Here is a 10,440-nt window from a genome sequence, read left to right on the forward strand (position 1 = left end):
ATGCAGGCAGGATCAGACAAACTCGTTTTCTCAAATCTTATAAATTTTTTAGTTAAATCTTGTTATCTTTATCAATTTCATTCATTTTATTCATATTTCTATCAAGTTTACATCAATTTTATCAAGTTTTATCGAATTTTCCATAAATTTTATCAAATTTGCACCCTTTCAGGTTAAGGGATAAACCTGATGCCTCTTTCCCATGAGGTATTCCTTTTCTTTCTTTTCTCGCTCAGGTTAAGGGATAAACCTGACCCTCGTTGTCCGAGGTGTTCCCATTAAGGATAAGGGATAATCTTGAGACCCCTCACAGAGGCAATAAGGCTACCTGTGAGAATTCTTTTCAAAAACAAAATTTTTATAAATTTATTCAATTTCTCCCCTTTTATAAATTTTATTTTTTCCCCTTTCAGGTTAAGGGATAAACCTGAACCTCGACATTCGAGGTATTCCTTTTCAGGATAAGGGATAATCCTAAGATCACTCATAGGAGCAACAATGCTACCTATGAGAATTCTTTTACAAAATAAATCAATTTCCTCAAATTTTCACCATTTTTATCAATCTTTCATTAAATTCTATCTTCTCAAAATTTTATTCTTTCTATATCCCCGTTCAGGATAAGGGGTTAATCCTGAAAATTGGACCACATACAACTAACTGTGTTGGTCCATCTAAATCATAGATCATAAATCATAAATCATAAATCTTGTCATACACCTTCTAAATTCAAGTCTCAGGTTATCTCTTCAAAAAATCTTCTTTTCCTTTTCAGGTTAAGGGATAAACCAGAATCATTTTTTTCTAAAATTCTCATCAAATGTCTATTCTATTTTCCCATTCAGGATAAGGGATAATCCTGAAACCCCTCATAGGAGCAATAATGTTACCTATGAGAATTCTTTTGTAAAGACAATTTTTCAATTTTTCTCGATTTTGTAAATGTCTATCAATTTCTCTTTGTTAATTTCCCCCAAAATTCTATTCTTTTATTTACCCTTTCAGGTTAAGGGATAAACCTGATGCCTCTTTCCCATGAGGTATTTTATTTTTCCTTCATTTCACCCTCAGGTTAAGGGATAAACCTGACCCTCATTGTTCGAGGTGTTCCCGCTCAGGTTAAGGGATAAACCTGACCCGCGTTGTCCGAGGTGTTCCCATTCAGGATAAGGGATAATCCTGAGACCCCTCGTAGGAGCAATAATGCTACCTACAAGAATTCTTTTGCAACACAAGTTTTATCAATCTTTATTTGATCTTCTAAATTTATATTAATTTCTCTTCATTAAATTCTCCTTAAATTCTATTCTATTTCCCCTTCAGGATAAGGGATAATCCTGAGACCCCTCACAGAAGCAACAAGGCTACCTGTGAGAATTCTTTTCAAAAACAAAATTTTCAAAAATTTATTTGATTTTTCCCCACTTTTATAAATTTTATTCTTTTCCCCTTTCAGGTTAAGGGATAAACCTGACCCTCGTTGTCCGAGGTGTTCCTACTCAGGTTAAGGGATAAACCTCACCCTCGTTGTCCAAGGTGCTCCCATTCAGGATAAGGGATAATCCTGACACCCCTCACAGAAGTAACAAGGCTATCTGTGAGCATTCTTTTCAAAAACAAAATTATCGTAAATTTATTCGATCTTTACCCACTTTTTATAAATTTTATTCTTTACCCTTTCAAGTTAAGGGATAAACCTGATGCCTCCTTCCCATGAGGTATTCTTTTATTCTTTTCCCCTCAGGTTAAGGGATAAACCTGACCCTCGTTGTCCGAGGTGTTCCCGCTCAGGTTAAGGGATAAACCTGACCCTCGTTGTCCGAGGTGTTCCCATTCAGGATAAGGGATAATCCTGAAACCCCTTATAGGAGCAATAATGCTACCTATGAGAATTCTTTTGTAAAGACAATTTTTCATTTTTTTTTCTCGATTTTGTAAATGTCTATCAATTTCTCTTTATTAATTTTTCCCAAAATTCTATTCTTTCATATACCCTTTCAGGTTAAGGGATAAACTTGATGCCTCTTTCCCATGAGGTATTCATTTATTCTTTTCCCGCTCAGGTTAAGGGATAAATCTGACCCTCGTTGTTCGAGGTGTTCCCATTCAGGATAAGGGATAATTCTGAGACCTCTCGTAGGAACAATAATGCTACCTATGAGAATTTTTTTGCAAATACAAATTTTATCAATCTTTATTGATTTTCTAAATTTATATCAATTTCTCTTCATTAATTCTCCTTAAATTCTATTCTATTCCCATTCAGGATAAGGGATAATCCTGAGACCCCTCACAAAAGCAACAAGGCTATCTGTGAGAATTCTTTTCAAAAACAAAGTTTTCATAAATTTATTCAATTTTTCTTCACTTTTATAAATTTTATTCTTTTCCCCTTTCAAGTTAAGGGATAAACCTGAACCTCGACATTCGAGGTATTCTTTTTCTCATTCAGGATAAGGGATAATCCTGAGATCACTCATAGGAACAACAATGCTACCTATGAGAATTCTTTTACAAAATAAATCAATTTCCTCAAATTTTCTCCATTTTTATCAATCTTTCATTAAATTCTATCTCCTTCTGTCTTCTTAAATTTTATTCTTTCTTTTCTCCGTTCAGGATAAGGGGTTTATCCTGAAAATTGGACCGCATACGGTTAACTATGTTGGTCCATCTAAATCATAAATCATAAATCTTGTCATATCCTTTCTAAATTCAAGTCCCAGGTTATCTCTTCACAAAATCTTCTACTTCCCCTTCAGGATAAGGAATAATCCTGAAACCCTGGCAATCATTCCTGCTTCAACGTCCAAATATCTTATGAATGCCGGTCTCCTTCCCGACTCTCAGTTGGAAAATCCAGTGCTCGTGCTGATACATTTTCAAAAATTCAGTACTCTTACTGGTATGCTTTCAAAATTCAGTCCTTGAACTGGTTATCTCTCAAAAATTTTCAATTAAAGATCAAGTCCATTTGGAAAAACCCAGTCCTCGCACTGGTTATTTTGCTAAATTTTCAAAATCCAAAGACCAAGTTCATTTGAAAAACCCAGTCCTCGCACAGGTTACTTCTCAAAATCTTCAAATCTAAAGATCGAGTTCAGTCACAAGACTCAGTCCCTGTACTTTTTGTCTCTCAGAAAGTCTCAATCTTAGATCAAATCATTAAATCAAAAGTCCCAACTTACGTTGGTCGTTAAATGAAAGGTTTCAGCTCCTTCGCTGGTCGTTAAATGAAATGTCCTAGTTTTCACTGGTCGTTAAATGAAAGGTTACAGCTCCTTTGCTGGTCGTTAAATGAAATGTCGCAATTTTCACTGGTTGTTAAATGAAAGGTTCCAGCTCCTTCGTTGGTCGTTAAATGAAATGTCCCAGTTTTCACTGGTCGTTAAATGAAAGGTTCCAGCTCCTTCGTTGGTCGTTAAATGAAAGGTACCAGTTTCCACTGGTCGTTAAATGAAAGGTTCTAGCTCCTTCAATGGTCGTTAAATGAAATGTCCCAGTTTTCACTGGTCGTTAAATGAAAGGTTCCAGCTCCTTCGCTGGTTTTTAAATGAAAAGTCCCAGTTTTCATTGGTCGTTAAATGAAAGGTTCCAGCTCCTTCGCTGGTCATTAAATGAAAGGCCTCAGTTTTCACTGGTCGTTAAATGAAAGGTTCCAGCTCCTTCGCTGGTTGTTAAATGAAATGTCCCAGTTTCCACTGGTCATTAAATGAAAGGTTCCAACTCCTTCGCTGGTCGTTAAATGAAAAGTCCCAGTTTCCACTGGTCATTAAATGAAAGGTTCTAGCTCCTTCGCTGGTCGTTAAATGAAAGGTCTCAGTTTTCACTGGTCGTAAATGAAAGGTTCCAGCTTGTTCGCTGGTTGTTAAATGAAAGGTCTCAGTTTTCGCTAGTCGTTAAATGAAAGGTTCTAGCTCCTTCGCTAGTCGTTAAATAAGAGGTCCCAGTTTTCACTGGTCGTTAAATGAAAGGTTCTAGCTTCTTCGTTGGTCGTTAAATGAAAGGTCCCAGTTTTCGTTGGTCCTTAAATGAAAGGTTCCAGCTTGTTCGCTGGTTGTTAAATGAAAGGTTCCAGTTTTCACTAGTCGTTAAATCAAAAATTCAATTCTTCACTGGTTGTTAAATCAAAAGCCCCAGCTCCTTCACTGGCCGTTAAATAAAAGGTCCTAGTTTTTACTGGTTGAAGTTTCCAAAATCATAGATTCAGCTCAAGGTCTCATTAAAATCTATATTGAGTGATTATTTCACAAAGAACTCGTGAAAACTTTGCCAATTTGCTAAAAGCATGTGTTGATTCCAAACATTTTACTGCATAAAAGAATCACCTCAAATTACCTCTAGTATTCTTTCCAAAAAGGTGAAACTTTTTGCGAAAAAGGAATAAAATTCAGAACTTTTTCCCTGTTGATCAACCAAAAGGATGAAAGAAATATCCTCAGTATGATTAGCGAAATAAATGTTCAATGATTTTGAAAAGCCAGAAGCAAATTGATATTGATCATGGCTATGGCGCATGTTTAAAGACGGCTATCTGGCAATCAGGCAGTAGACATATCTTGAGCTATAAAAGAATCCACTCAACCAATGTCTTCTCAATCCAATAAAGTTGCAATCAAATATCTGCAAAAGGGATCTCTCAATTGTCGTCAAGATGAAGGCGAATAGGCGAGCTAGACCCCTGGGGGCAAAGAAGATTTGGATCATCTCCGAGATGAAGAAGTTTGTGAAGGATCCTTCCAGGGAAAGTTCAGATCGCCGTCGAGATGAAGGCGAGTGTGATGAACCTACCGACAAACCCTAAAGGATATTCGATTTCTGCTATCATCTAAAGACTTGTTGAGCCAATAGAAATCCTGAGATAAAAAGAAGGATCAGAACATCTTCAAGATGAAGGAGTTTGTGACGTACCCTTCCCCGAAAAAGAGAGAAAAGTCAGGACATCTCCAAAATGAAGGATGATGTAAAAGCCCGAGAAAACCCAATGACTCAAAAAGAGTGCAAAAAGATCATCATGGGAAAACACCTAGATATCAAACTGCCTAAATTGCTAGAAGTCATCTTTTCTCATGCAAAATTCTTTTATCAATATCTTTTCGCTACTTGCTTTTATGAAATTAAGAATATTTCTTCTCTTCTCATATCAAGGAAATAGATAGCTTCCTTGAAGAAAATCATCAGCGTTGAAATTTTGAATTTGACTCTTAAGACCGAGAAGTTAACCTCGTTGGAGGAAATACTTTATGTAAAAGAGGAAATATCTTTCGCACATACGTGCACGCATTTTCAAGCATTTGAGTCAAATACAATTTTATCTTATTAGCAAAATTTTCTAGTAATTCCAAGAATGAAATAAATATTCAATATCCATTTTTGATGCAACCTAGAGTTGTTTACATTTTCCAAAAGAGTTGCCTCATTCAGGAGAGGTATCTCTTCCTGTCCGATCACGGTTTCTTCATCCGAGGATTTCGTATGGTCGTACCCACTCAGGTTAAGGGTCAAACATGTACTTTCTGCTAGAGGTCATCAATTTTAAAAGTTGATTTAGTCTCAACAATGAGATGCCCTAGATCATCCCTTTTCCAAGCTTTAGGGAACCCCATTTTTCTTCCTTTCGCAAACCCCTTTCGGATTTATTCGTCCAAACTCCAAAATGTCCCATCATGGTTTCTTCGTCCGAGGATTCCATTTGGTCCCTTCAGGTTTAACCTGAACCTCGCACCTCAAGGAATCTTTTTTTTTAAGGTTTGGGTTAAACTTGAGTCTCATTCCAATGAGGTTCCTCGTTTTGACGAGGTTTTTCCTTCCAGTCCCATCATGGTTCTCCCCATCGAGGAATCCATGCTTTGTATATCCATCCAGGATAGGATCCTACTCGAGCTTCATCTCATGAAACATTTTCCAAAAATGTCCCATCATGGTCCTCATATATTCCTTTCCCCATTCAGGTTATCTTGAAATATCTTCATCCCGTCTAGGTTAAGGGCTAAACCCGAGTCATTCAAAAAGTTAATCTTATCTCACCCATGAGACTTGATCAAAATTCTTATCTTTCATCATTTCGAGATCTTCAAAGTCCCATCACAATCTCCTCATTTTTGTTATCCAGTTATATCATTTTTCGAGGATTTTGTCTCTTCAAAGCCATTCAGGATAAAGTATTAAGCCTGAAAAGTCATGTTTTCAAAATAATTCTTCCACACCCAGTTTAGATCTGCTGACTGGGGCATTTTCAAAATTTGGAGTGTTATCTTTGCCACTAAGCTCGGATTTCAACCGGCTTAGTAGCAAAGAGGAGCATCTGTGAACACCCCAAATTTTTTAAAATCTTATAAATATTCCCTTTTTGCCCCTGATCCTATTTTCTGAGTAATTGAGTCACTTTTAAATCTAAATTCCATTTTATTTCTCAGGTTTTATTGAAATTAAATCCATTTTATATATCTGACTTGATTTCGGATCAGGATCCAGTGTTAAATCCAAATCTGAACCTCACTATCCAATTTTCATATTAATTTTTACAAAAATACCAAAAATAAATTCTAAAATGTTTAGATAGTTGATCCAGTGTCCATTTAGATTCAAGACTCTATATTCCTCGGTTCGAGGTTTAAACCTCGAATATTTCTTCAAAATCCAGATGTAAACCCATTTTTTGAAGAAAATTCCAAAAGATAACATCGAACTTTCAAAAAATGCCTTCTTTTGTAAATATTTGAAAACTTTCTAGAAATCCCATAGCTTTAGAATTTTGTTTTCAAAAAAATACAAAAAAATATAGAAAATGAAGAAAGAACAAAAAAAATAATAAAAAAAAATATAAAAGAAAAAAAAGTTTTGAGAACCTCCTTTTTGAAAATGTCCTTTTTTTAAAAAAAACCCTATTGAAAATCAAGAACCACTTTTTAGAAAACTCTTGAAGAGAGCCCCCACTTTAGAATTTGAGAAAAGTTGCAACGGCCACCTCCCGTTCGCACCCTCTATCGCCCTCTCTCCCACTCGATGGCCCTCCATCTCCAATGATCCCCTGTTCCTAGAAGCTTCTTCTTCATCTATAAAGAGAGGAACGAGAGGAATCAGAAGGCATCCATTATAATCCATTTACACTCCATTATAATCCATTTACGATCCATTTACAATCCATTTACACTCCATTATAATCCATTTACGATCCATTTACAATCCATTTACAATCCATTACAATCCACAATTATCCATTGCAATCCATCGTCTTCATCCCCTTTCACACATCCTTCTTCGCTCTTCTCTCAGACATTCTTCCCCCTTCTTCTTCTCGATTCCTCTATTTCTTTCTCCCTGTTTCCTTCTAAGTAACTGAAGAAGACTCTCCTTCTTCCCTTCGAGTTCCTATAGCATATCACCCTCCGACCTCCTCTGAAGATAGTCACGGAAGAAAGCCCTTGTCTCGATTCTTCAGGAGTTCCATATAAAAAAAATATACAATAGCAGAAGGCATCGAGGGACCAACCATATCCCTCTACAACCAGATTCCCCATCAAGTCAAGTAACCAGTGAAGAGGCTCATCTGGAAAACAAGAGAAGATTCCCTCTCAGTTAGCCACGGTAAAGCCTCCTCTTTCTAATTTTTGATATTCTCTTGCGTTTCCCTTGATTCATCGGCCCATTTAGAGCACTTCTTGTGGTATCACTTTGCTCATAGCAATGTCGGACCACCTACGTGCAAAATAAAAGGAAACAAATCATGTTCCAACATTTTATTTCTTATTTACTTACAATTTTTCTAATTCTGATCCATGTTTTTTCTTCTGTCCATCTTGATTATAGTTTGCATTAGGATTTCCCCTCTGATTTTGGTTTTCTGTTTGTTTTGATTTTCTTCTGGCCTTGACATTTCGTCTATAGGTTTTACTTCTCATTTACATCCCAATTCACGTTTGATTCCCTGCTTGCATTTTGCACATAATATTATCATCGACATCCTACAAAAAATCTAAATATCTATCATGATATGCCCACTGTGCTAAAACAAAAAAAGAGAGAAGGAATGGAAATCGCTTGCAAAAAAAAAAATGGCGCAGAAGGTAAGCAGCGGATATGAAGCTGGGTCGTTAAGCATTTGATTCAATGGGAAGAATGTCTCTGTAAGAAGCCTATGCATACACAGGGAAATTGTTTACGAAAGTAAACATTGGAGCAATGACCTATAAAAAAAAAGGGGTTTCTCTCATGAAGGGGGAATCTAACTGGTACAACTCTGAATGGCACAGAGCTCCCAGCAAGGCCTTTACTTAATCAATAGGCCACCATTTACCTATCAAGGATACCAATATCTGATTTCCAAGTGGCTAGGGGAGCTCTAACAAAGATAAATCTCGAGTTGGTTGATTGAATGTACTTCACTGCACTCGTGTTTGGGTAACTTTATTTTTCAGGTCAAGGGATCTCATTGCGTCAATTTCTACTAAGGTGCTGTTACCAGATTGATGGATCATCGTGTTACTGAGCACCGTTTCATTTTTTTTTATATGTACGTTAGCTTGTATTTCCTATGTCACCTTTTTTTTTAGGTATTATAGAAATTGGTTTCTTAACTTCCTGATTTTTTTTTCCTTCTCAGGCAGCGCTGCATTTAACAACATTTACACCATTACATTATCTTCAATACATTCCTGCATTTTCGGCTTATTGTTACATCCTTATTTTTTTTTTTTACTTATTTCGTGCATTTTTTGTTCATGGCTTGTAACTTAAGCTTTTTAGAACTTTCTGAGAAAGTTATATCTAAATCCCTATTTTAGTTAAGGTGTGGGGATGATTGATCAAATATCCCATTCCATTGATATTATAACTTGATCCATCTCGTATGTTTTGAATTGAGTCCCTGTATTTGGCTCATACTTCGTCAAATGTTCGTATGATTTGGCATTATATGACACTATTACCAGGGGATTCATTTTCAACGCAGCTGTAAATATCCTCCAGCAGCATACGACATTAATTCTCATGCTTTGTATCTCACTGAAATTTTCCTGTAATCGTTTTGGTTATGCTGGACTTCAGTTTATATGCTTTCTACATCTTCATTTCTGTGATTTTTTTTTTTCATTATTATACTTCGGCCTATTGACTCAATGTCATATCATTGTTGGCAATTTCTGTTTATACCAATTGGCTTCAGAATAATCTAATACATATTTTGATGCCCCTTTTGACTAGCATCTCTGATTTTAGCAGGGCACTCACTGTTCAGATTTCATTATATAATGTCTTGCTTCCATGCCTAAGTTGCAAATGAACTCATCTTGTACATTGCTTGCTATATGTTCAATCCACGTTGATGCTTCCTGTATATGAACCTCAGTCCATTCACATCACCCAACATTCCTTTCCTACCTGTATTTCTTTATGCTCCCCTCACCTGTCAACCGATTTACCCAATGCCCATAGTCTGGCCAGGTCTATGTTGTATATTCTTCAGAATCATGTATAAGTCTACGTAAAATAAGTTGCTTCAGAACCCAGATGCATATCTTATTGCTATTGACAAGTGAATCTCAGAATGCTAAAGAGTACAGATAGGGATGCTTGAGGTAAGTGAAATGGGTTTGGATGATAGTTGATTTTGAGCCATATAGCTGACATGGGAGAGTTTATTACTGACTCTTTGGCCCGGGAAAATTTGAGATGATTCATCAAAGTTGGAGGCTTCATTTGTTGTCCCTGCCCAAATACCTATGATTGAACACAAGCATGACTTTGATAGAATGTTGTGAATTGATAGTTACTGAGCTTCAGATAAATTTTTATTTTTAGTGAGAGGCATCGTTATTTCAGAATGATCTGCAAAAGTTGTATTATATTCTCAAATATTTTGCAGATCCCTTTTCCATCTGTAACAAGCAGTAAAGTGTGAATTCATTTGTAGATTATCATTTTTGATCAAAATGAGTTGAAACTAAGAAAAGTGGAAAATCTTCACCACCTGTAATAATGGCACAAGTAGAGAGGGAGTTAACCCCTGACATGGTCGAAATAGCTCTGTTTGGTCCAGCTGCAGCTAAAGTTCCTGCAAATACATATTATCCCCAGCATATTGCCATTTCCACCTAACTTGAGCTATATCCGTTATTACCTTACACACCTCATTCCCTGTACTTTATCCACCACACCATACATATATGTAGATCTTCATTTTTTTTTATAATAGTTAATACTTGTATCATACGTCCTTTTTAGTATATGTATTTACACAGGTATTTGCATATTGCAAATGTGTATATAGTTGTCCCCTTTGTGATGCTATTTAGATGTATATACTCCACCGTCAAATACAAACACTACATTTTTTTTTATGGTTAGGGTGACATTCACATGTTTCAACAACTAGTCTTCACCATTGTTTTAGGACATTATATGTACATTCTGATATTCAGTGTCTTAAGGTATATTTTATCA

The sequence above is a fragment of the Nuphar pumila genome, chromosome 10 (genome assembly GCF_984573655.1).
Source record: "Nuphar pumila chromosome 10, dmNupPumi1.hap1.1, whole genome shotgun sequence".
NCBI classification, from domain to species: Eukaryota; Viridiplantae; Streptophyta; class Magnoliopsida; order Nymphaeales; family Nymphaeaceae; genus Nuphar; species Nuphar pumila.